The sequence below is a fragment of the Ochotona princeps genome, chromosome 5 (assembly GCF_030435755.1).
Source record: "Ochotona princeps isolate mOchPri1 chromosome 5, mOchPri1.hap1, whole genome shotgun sequence".
NCBI lineage: Eukaryota > Metazoa > Chordata > Mammalia > Lagomorpha > Ochotonidae > Ochotona > Ochotona princeps.
Genome location: NC_080836.1, coordinates 59,646,254 through 59,657,364, shown reverse-complemented (window position 1 = coordinate 59,657,364; position 11,111 = coordinate 59,646,254). Strand labels below are relative to the sequence as shown.

The window sequence follows — 11,111 nt, the reverse complement described above, 5'->3', positions numbered from 1 at the left end:
ATGCTTTTACCATTGTCAATTTTGGAGTTGATTCCTAGGAAGAAATTGCTGAGTCAAATGACATGGTGCTACAGGTTTGCTACAAGTTTCCAAGTCCTTCTCTGGCCTCCCCCACATGTATTGCATGAGAGGTTGATGTGCTCCCATAATTGTCTGATATATGCCATGCAGTTTGATTTCCCTATGACCTTATTCATGCTATTGTCTTCTCTAGAGTTCCTATGATTTTTTTCCTTGTATCTGACAAACTTTTCTACAGGCCCCTAAGCAAAAATGCTTGAATCAAGATCATGGGATTTGTGTTGATTTACCATGCAACTGGGTAGGAGGAACCTGTTTCTGGAACTTGGTCCAGTGGTATGTACTGGATTCCACACTTCCTTCTTTCTCTGTGTAAGTAGTCTAGGATTCTGATGAAATGATGCATTCATAAAGTCCACTCGAACTCTCTTCTCTGTTCTTACAGCACTATATATACTTCACTGTAAGCATTATTGCACTGTACTTAGCCTTTTGAATCATTCTTCTTTTATTATGTGGATTTCTTGAAATCTTAGATCATATATTTTTCATTTTTCCATTACTAGTGCTTGGCTGTGTCTTTAGTACAAGTAAAGATTTATTTATGAAAGAGTTATTATTTTGAAATAGCAGAGCAGACAAGGTGTTATTAACTTATGGAAAACCTTGGCAGTTACAGTGAAGGTTTTTGATCTAGAGAGCAATGGGGATCCACTGGAATTTTTTTCCTTTTATATGTTTATATGTATGTTTTGTCAGATTGAAAGAACAAATTACAACTAAGGTAGTATTTATTTGTATACTAACGATTTTTTAATGGTCTTATTTCCATTTTCTCCACCTACTGTTTTTATTAAATTAATTATACTTTAAGGTTTTGCTCTATACACATTATGCATATTAACACTGCATCTACAAAAAAGCCTAAATCAAATTACTATATATTTAATACGAATTATCTATACATGCACTCCGACATTTGTCAGACACAGGAATTCTGAAGAATTGAGATTAGGAGATCTGCCACCTGAATGGTATTGTGTGCATGGCAGAGGGGAAGGTGTCTTGTGTTTCGTTCGGTGCTAGGGGTATGATGGCTTGCACACAGGTGGGGCCATCTCACCAGTTCTGGCCAAATGAAAAGTAAGTGCAAAAGCACTGTGCAACTTCTGAATTAAGGGAAATGTACATGCTATTTCTGATTTCGTTTTTCCTTTTCACTGAAAAAGAGGCAGTATAATCCATTGTGCCTTCATGATATAACCATGAGAACTTCTGTCTGTCCACTGGCATTCCTAAAGGAATTCATGAAGAGTCCCCTGATAACATACTTGGGCTATGGAGCAAGAGTAAGAATACCTTTTTAATTTATTATGCCATTGAAGTTTTGTGATTATTTGCTGTTGAGCAGCATTGCTGTTAACTTAGTTTTTGAAGATGCAAAATAAATGAATGAAGATTGAAAATATTTTAAAAGTTAGAAGTCAATAGTGATAATATCATGCCATTTAAATGCCCTAGTGGCTGTCATGATGGCTCAGTTGACTAATCCTCAGCCTACAAGCACCAGCATCCCATAAGGGCACCAGCTCATGTCCCATTCACTGCTCCACTTCCCTTCCATCTCCACACTTCTGGCCTGGGAAAGCAGCAAAGGATGGCCTAAGTCACTGGGACCCTGCACCCATATGGGAGACCCAGGAGCAGTTCCTGACTGATTGGCTCAACTTCCATTTTGGGGCCATTTGGGAGAGTAAACCGAGGATGGAAATCTTTGTCTCTCCTTCTGTCTGCAAAATATGCTCTTCCAATATAAATAAGAATTTAAAACAAAAGAAATCTCTGAAGTGTCTATTTTAGTAACGGCAGTTGGCAAGGGGGACAGGTGGGAGTATGCAGTGGCAGGTGAGGCTGTTGTCAGTGACGATCCAGGCAATCTTGGTTTGTGTGTTGATTTATCACGAGCAATGCGGTCAACACTTTCAGGCCCTGGGACTCTGAAGGTAAATACAGGGGACACCAGCCATGTCCTAGGGTGCCTAAGACCAGAAAGATGGACAAGTTAAAAAGTGTTAAAAAGGAATGGATCTTTGGAAAGTGTTAAAAAGGAATGGAAGGAGGTTCTGTGAAAGCAAATAATGGTGAGGATGCAGGGACCTGGGAGTCATGTTCAAGTAAAGTGGGCAGCAAGACTTCCCAAGGAGGCAATCTGTACACTGAAACTCTCAGAGTGAAAGGCCAATCAGTTATTCAAAGAGCAATTAAAGTATGGAAGGGCACACTTGGAGTCCTGAGCAGATACTGGCTGGTGTGGACTTGGCAAACAGGAGAGCAGCAGAGGCTGGCTTTGCAAATCAGTTAAGAAGTTGACATAGTTTTGTACCATGTGAAGCTGGGATGTGATAGGATTTAGATGATGTTTTAAGAAAAAAGTTTGCCTTTTTTTTTGTGAGGACCCCACAGAAGGATTCTGTTGAGGTAGTTAGGAGTCTCTGGGTGACAATGAAGGGCAAAGGGGTAGTACTAGTGACGATACAAAACAGATGGATTTGAAATACATTTTGGCAGTAGAATCATCAGAATTTTCTCATAAATTGGATATGAAGACTGAAAAGGGGGAAGAAAAAAAATCAAGGCTAATTCTCAGCTTTTAGTCATGAGGTAGCTTGTAGGAAAGGATTGATATAAAGAACAGAAAGAACAGGTTTTGAAGAAAAATTGTAAGTTTCACTTTGGGTGGGTGAACTCTGAGACACCTTTCAGAGAATGTCAACTGGACAGTCAACTATCAGAGCTTAATTCAAAGACATTTAGAGCAAGATCTAGGAGAATGGATGACATGGTCTACAAAGTGAAGGTAGAGAAAAGAGAAAGAAAAAACAAGCACATTTGAGTTACAGTAGCTCCCAGAACATGAAAAGGGATATTTCAGAAGATACCCAAATCCACGTGTTAAGTGCTCATTTGTGATTATTAACAAAAATTTATTAACAAAATCCTAGAACTGGCAAAGGAGTAAGCAAGAATGTGAGAAATAAATATATCTTGTAAATGTCAATTGATGGGAAGATAACTCTAACCAGTCAAAAGCTTTTATTTTGCTTGAATTAGACTAACCAAAATATGTTTTATACTTTATAGCCAGTTAGTGTGGAGGAGGAAAGTTGGCAGCATTGCTTTTTGGATGTTTAAGTCTGAAACTTGTAATATTGCAGAATCCACTTGATCCCACACACAAACATGGCAAAGATGGAGAGAAAAAACTTGTACGTATCTTGATATACCTTAAATATTGATGTATGTTTGATACAGGAACCCAATGATGCAAAATTTATAAAACTAGCAATACATTCTATTATCATGATACTTTGATGTCTACCAATCTACTCAAAATAAAGTGTTTTAGAAAAAGACAGGTTTTCCAATTGCAGAATCAGGCTTGCAATTTTATCGACAAAGACTCAGATATCCAGGGGGAGATATAGAAAAATAAAAATTTACTGAAGTAAAGCAATGTGCATTCTACATTAATATGGCAACAAATCGATAATGGTATTACAATAAAATCTGGTGTAATCACATTTTACTTCTTGGTGCTGAGGTATTAATCTGTCTCCTGGGGGCGGGGGGAGATAGATCACAAGACATAATGGAATGCAGAATATTTCGCTTGTTACAGTCAAAGCATTGGGACTAGTAATTAAGTGCATATTGCTGTTTTCAACCTATTAAACAGCTTTGATAGTCACATATTAAAGCTCCCTGACTCGATATGACATTAGTAATGTTATGCATTTAAAAGTTTTTTTCTTTATTCCTTCTCATTAAAGAGTTTGCAGCACCAGATATGACTTAAGACAGAAATAACTAAGCAAACAGAAACTGCCCAAGTGCCAGGCTGAGGTGTCAGTGCCGAGTCTGGAGTACATCATCTTGCTACCTGAGTTGAGGCATGGCAAAGATATGAACATGGCTACTTTTCTAGTCCTGATCCTTTTGTGATCAAGAAAGATATCCATTAATTCAGATAGAAATACATGACAGACAACTGATTTTAATACTCAGGTCTAGCTAAGGTTTCATTTTAGCACCTTTCAATCACCCAGCACAAGTGCAGATATTCTTATTTTGTTCTCCTTGATACTGCCTACAACAAATGAATTGCCCATTGCCTCTTCAATAATGGTGGTAAGGGCTGGAGTAGTGGCTAAACAGGATAATCCTCTACCTTCAAGTATCAACATATCACATGGATATTGATTGGTGTCCTGGCTGCTCCACTTCCCATTCAGCTCCTGGCTTATGGACTGGGAAAGCAGTAGAGGATGACACAAGTCCTTAGGACCCTGTACCCATGTGTACCCTGTACTCCTGACTCCTGGCTTCAGATCGGCTCAGCTCTGGCTGTTAGGGCTATTTGGGGAGTGAATCAGTGCAAAGATTTTTCTGTTCTTCCTTCTCTCTGTACATCTGCCTTTCCAGTTAAAACAAACCTTAAAGGTAAATTGGCAGAAATAGCTGCTTTCATTATGCAAAAGTTATTGTGAACAATACTCTTCCTGAAATATCTCTGGAAGATGTTGACTATAATGTCACTGCATATTTATTTTCCTGATGGCTATATTATGGCCCCATCTTAATAGAGATATTAAAAAGTAAGGTTGCATATCCTGGGAGATAACTTATCACATTGTAATGAGCACAAATACTGTTACAAGGAGAACAAGCAAAGTATTTTTGAAATGTGTGTGTCAGCTGAGAACTGGAGCTTGAGAAGCATATACTGATGAGCATTCAAGAAATACTCTGTTCTATAAACTGTTTTGTGGTTCTAGGAAAAAGTAGCAAATATCTGGAATATTGTATCATCTGGAGGGAATCCAGATCACCAAATGAACAACAATATCTTGTTTCTGGAAAACTATCAGATGAGGCCCATGTGAGCAATTAGTACAACATCCCCTGTAAGCCTTCTGTAAACGATTTCTGTAATCTTTCCTGAACCTCCTGTGACAGTATTTATTAGTATTCCTACACTCTCAGCATTCGGTGCTTTGGTGATAGACAAAGTATCTTAAGGAAGCCATGAGTGTGCAGCAAGCTGATGATTCAGGTCATAGAAGCCAAAACTCTTCTGAGATTCCCATGGGAAAATACCCAAAAGTGACAGGCTACAGTTGCTAGTCCAAGGACAGACTGGGTGAAACAAAGCCAATGGTGAGCCTTTCTGTCCACTTCAATCTATGAGCCACACAACCCTTCAGAGGGAAAGGTGGCATTCTCAAAATTACAAAGCACTTGTAACCCCAAGTAGCAAACTGAAATCATTTATGTCTGAATATTTTAGATACTTACCATATATGATTCCTGCAAACATACTGGGTAACTAACTGCAGAGGGTTCCCGTGGGGAAGAACAGTGCTCATTTATCTATTCAACACATTTATTAATTACTGGACATCTGCTAGGGGCCACATTGGCCCTTCAGTTGTGCTTCTACATGTGGTTTCTAAATTTTGGGAAGGAAACTTCAACTTCACCAGTGCTCACAGCCTTCACATCAGTTGTAAAGCGCACTACACTACACCCCATTCCCATAGGAGAGTTTCAGAAATTCTCAGCATGTGAATAAGGAAACCTGGTTCTTCATTTACTAGGAAAAATTGAGTAGCTTGTCTGAAGATGTAAAGCTAAGCTCCCTTTTATGTTTAGAATTACTTAAGTTTAATGTAGGGTGCTCTCAGTGACATGCCATTGTCTGTATGCCTTTGAACTCAACAGTCCCAACTCTACATGAGCTATTTCTATGTTAAATATAATATTTAAAATGCTTTGATATGACACTCCTTGAATAAAAACTCTTTGTAAATATATTAAGGTAATAGACTTTGTGCATTAGCAAAACATGAGTTGCCTACTAACTTGTGTATTGTATCGCACATACTAAATTCTATGTTATGTAAAGTACTTGCTTTCTTTCAAATACAGTAATGCAGGCCCGTCACAGCAGCCTAGTGGCTGAAGTCTTTGCCTTGTACCATATGGGCACCAGTTGTAATCCTGTTTCCCATCCAACTCCCTGCTTGTGGTCAGCAAAAGCAGTGGAGGATGGTCCAAAGTCTCGGGACCCTGCACCCACCTGGAAGACCTGGAAATAAGCTCCTGGCTCCTGGCTTCAGATTGGCTCAGCTTCAGCTGTTATGACCACTTAGGGAATGAACCAGCAGTTCATTGGAAGATCTGTTTCTCCTTCTCTGTAAATCTGACTTTCCAATGAAAATAAATCTTAAAAAAAACAAAGAACTAAAAAACAATAGTAAAACTCAAAATAAAACAAGATTGTATTTCTCACCATAATTAGGGATTTTAAAAGTGTCTGGCAAAGGAAAGAAAGGAATAGATGAAGTAAACATGAACGAATTTTGCTGTTGAGTCTGGTGAATTGTGGAACTGCCTGGGGATTAAACATACTTCTGTGTACCTTTGAATTCTTGTAATTAAAGCAATAGGTTAAAAACAAAGCATTCATAAAAGCCAACCCCTGCAGTTATCTTTTCAACACAACTGTATGCCTCCCCAAACGGCAGAGAGATTATTTTGCTAAAATTCTAATATGGGAAATCCAAGATTAGACTTTTTCATACTTTAACCGAGCGTGCTTTCCAGTTAATGAGGACCTTTCCCACTGAGGCTGCTTCACCTTTCTTTGGTATCATTTGGATCTGTATGGTTATCACGTCACTCCTCAATGCTCTTGGGGAGGAGAAGTAGAGAACTATCCAATCTATTTACATTGCTTTTTATTTCTAGTAGCTGATGTAATATCATGCCAAAATCAACTCTACCTTTTTTTTTAATTGTTAGCTATAGGTTAGGCATTTTTGATAATAAATCATATTTTATCAATTTGGCACATGACTTTGTTTTTTTTATTCCCATCATAGGAAAGTTTCAGATCGGGGCAGGAGGAGAGGGAGTGCCTGATGTGTTGGCTTGGGCCCTTCATTCTTGCACTTGCTGTCCACTGTGCCAGACCTTGCTGTGAGGAGAGAGAGAGAAGGGTGTGACGCGGCTTGGGGGTTGAGGATGCCAAGGGTGACAAGGCACTGTTCCCAGGGCTCTGGCAGCAGGGCAGCGGCTGGCTGGCAGTGACAGGTAGCAGCCGAGCCTACAGGTTCAACGTGGTGCTGCTGGAGGAAGCCTGCATGGCAAAGACGTCGCTGGTGTTGCACTACTGAGAGAACAAGTTGAAGAACAAGCATATCACCACCATGCAGGCATCTTTTTAAAATAAGTTAACTATTGGTGGGAAAAGAGTAAATCTTGCCATTTGGGATACAGCAGGTCAAGAGAGTCCATGCATTGGGACCAATTTACTACAGAGATTCAAAGGAGCTATTTTAGTTTATGATATAAAGGATGAAGATTCTTTTCAGAAGGTAAAAAAAACTGGATCAAAGAATTACAGAAAATGTTGGGAAATGAAATCTGTTCATATATAGTTGGTAATAAAATAGACTTGGAAAAGGAGAGACATGTTTCCACTCAAGAAGCAGAATCACACGCACAATCTGTGGGAACGAAACATCATCATACTTCGGCCAAACGAAACAAAGAAATTGAGGAATTCTGTCTTGACCTTTGTAAAAGGATAATAGAAACAGCACCGGTAGATGATGGGAGGGCAAAAGACAGTGGTTCCAGCCAACCAGGAGCTGCACAACGAGGTATGCAGATTACTGATGATGAGCCTCAAGCTCAGCAGTGGAGGAGGGTGCTGTTCTTCTGGATAACTGTTCCTACAGAAGGAGACTAAAAACAACTGTAGATCACTACCCTCAACATGAAGACTGCCATATTCCAAGTCACATTTTACCAATGGAGTTACACAATTAACAGCATTTTAAGTAATGTTTATAACAGTGCAGAGACTTCAAGTGCTAAACTTAGTAGAGTTCGTGACCAGAGAATTGGCATTTTCTACAAATGTTAACAAAACAATTATCAATGGCCTTTTTATCTACTTTTTCTTTAATGAATAATATGTGTATAGAAAAGATCTACTTAAAGGCTTCATTTATATTCTTTTAAATCAGATCTTTATTTAATAACATGTTGTTGGAATGGTATATATTTTTTCAGCTCTTTATATCTTGTGGTAGTTTGAACTGTACCACTTTTTTGAAATATTTGTTTTTATTGGAAAGTCATATATACAGAGGAGGGACAGAGAGGAAGATCTGTCTGATGATTCACTCCCCAAGCAGCCATTATGGCCAGAGCTGAGCCAACCCAAAGCCAGGAGCCTCTTTTCGGTTCCCCACGTGGGTGCAGGGTCCCAAGGGTTTGTGCTGTCCTTGACTGCGCTTCCAGACCGCAAGCAGGGAGCTGGATGGGAAGCAGGGCAGCCAAGATTAGAACCAGCGTCCATAAGGGATCCTAGCGTGTGTAAGGCAAAAACTTTAGCACTGGGCCTGTATTGTATCACTTCTAAACAGTCAGTTGTGTCTACTACTTTGATATAATCTATATATATCATGCATGCATGGCCTATAATATACATTGTAAAGTCCATATTAAATATTTTATCTGCTTTTTCAAGCACAAGGTGCAAAAATATATGCAATATTTTTGTTGATGACTGTAAAGTGAATTAACATTTGGTGACAATGCCTAAGCTTTTGGACTCTGATTTGAAAATCCTAGTTCCCTGGAGTGCCTTCGGAGGCCAAGAACTCTGAGATCATCCAGCCCCTTTTGGATCTACCACACGGGATGGAAGAAGCCCAAATCCTTCCTCGCAGGACCCAAGGTCATCAGAACAACAGCCAGGAACCCTGAGCGGTCCACAGAAACAGAACAGTAAACTTTCTTTGGGACTAGGGAGAGGAGCTTTCTCTGGCCCTTACTTAGTTCCAACTTTGGATCCCCACCCTCTCTTGCAATGACCATCAGGATCGCTCCAGAGCTCCCCCCAAACACACACACACACACACACACACACACACACACACACACACACAAATTAGAATAGATAGGCAGAGAACAACAAGGAAAGCTTAGAACCAGACAGGAAATGGTCAGCATGGACTCACACATACCTTACTGGGTAGGACACAAAGATTAATTACTCCTCACTAAGGTATTGAAGATTTCTGTGCACACCCCTCCTAAAACTGTTCTGCACCTCAATTGTTGACATATGCCTTGTTAGAGTTATAAGCCAGTTTAGACTATCCTAAAATCTGACAAGTTAAGCAAAATTATGCTTCAACACTATAAACTGCTAAATACTAAAATGAAAATAGACATGAGACAGCTGAATAGTATCCTATAGTCATTTTAAGGTGTATAGCAGCCAGTTCTGTGTATAAACTAAAATTGAAATGTCAGCGAAGTAGTCACAGGATGTGGTTGAGAACTTGCATTTTTTTAAATATACTAGCTACTCAATACCATGTCAATTAATTCCATAATGTTGTAAACTGTCGTTGATGTTATGTTGTGGCTTTTAATTGATCAGGATGATATTCTGCCAGCTCTACCTTCAGACCAGAGATGGTCTCCCCAAGAAACTGTTGAATTTACCTGGACAATAAGATGCTGGACTCTATGCTTGGTATATGCTTGCAATGAAAGCAGCAAGGTGGAGGAATCCATCATGGGGGAGGGCATAGGGAGGGGTTTGGGGATTCCCAGAGCCTATGAAACTGTCACATAATGCAATGTAATTCATAAATATATATATATATATATATATATATATTAAAAAAGAAAGAAAATCCTAGTTCCCTGTCACATTGATCTTAACTTGAAAGTGGCTTGTTACATTTTCACACATACTTTACTTGAAATAATGCTATTGTCACACTTTGCCTCTGAAGTGCATCTCATGGTTGAGCAGCAACATCTGCCTCTGGTCTGGGGTGGGCTTTTTTGTTTCTTTGGTCATTTTGGCGAAAGAGATCACTTTGATAATTCTGCCTGGGTTGTATGTGATGGATTCACTAATAATGCGATGTGAGGAAGAGGTCTCTGGCCATAGCCACTTACAAGCCTCCTCCGTACAGCATGTTAGTGCTAGTTTATGTTTCTAATGGCAGAAGTTTCAGATCTTTTGAGAAAAAGTTGTATTTGAACACTGGAAAAGTTCTGCTTCATTTTTATAAGGACTGTCCTTCCCAGTTTCTATGAAAGAAAACACTTCACTGGGTGTAGTTATAGTGAATACTGGAACTATGTATTACAACTTTATATATATATATACAAATTGTATATATGTATATATGTTAGTCCTTCTTATTTTTCCCCTAAGCATATGAATGAACTTAAATTTATTAAATTTAATAAAATCAGATGCTGCTCACAAAGGAAACAGATTTTATGTATTTTGCCATATCTGTCATGCTTCGAAACTAGTAAATGTTATGTCTAAGACAAAAGCTTAAGTTTGCTAAATCGCTGACTTGAGTGATAGCCATTAGGGATCTGTTTATTCCATAGTCATTTCCACACGTGATCCTTACTATTCTCAAATCCAATCTGCATTTACTATAATACTTGACTCCCAAATAATGTTTAATGTTTCTCCTCAGAGTTAGTCTTTTTGCAAAGGTACATGCCATAACCCCTTATTAGATTTATAGATATGTATAGGAAAGTATACACTTTCCTTTTAATCATTTCTTTCTCTTTAGTTGTTTGCTTAAAATTCTTGTTAAGCATAGGTAATGACTAGCTTAGATATGTCAATAGCCTATTTTTTATTATAGAAAGTTTTCTTGGATAGCAAAGTTATATAAAACTTGTGATTACTTCTGCTGTTTTCTGTTTTGCACTAAGTGTGGTCTTCAAATCTCTTGTTAGCTCAATTTACTTTTATAAAAAGTATATATGTTAGGTGTTTCTCTCACATCAATGGAAAGCTTGAAAAGTTGCAGTTACAAGCCTGATAGTTCATGGCAGATGAGGTGTCAACTAACTTTATATTTCTGTGCAAGATACTATCCCAGTGCTTTCCTGAGTGTGTGAAATGCCCTTCATATATAGGCTCATCAGGAGATAAGAATTAGAGACTTAGTTGGTATTTC

At 38.6% G+C, this 11,111-nt stretch overlaps 1 pseudogene; it reads left to right on the top strand.

Moving 5' to 3' along the window:
* Positions 1–1,988: 1,988 nt before the first annotated feature.
* Positions 1,989–7,814, top strand: LOC101530416 (ras-related protein Rab-21-like; annotated as a pseudogene).
* Positions 7,815–11,111: the final 3,297 nt, after the last annotated feature.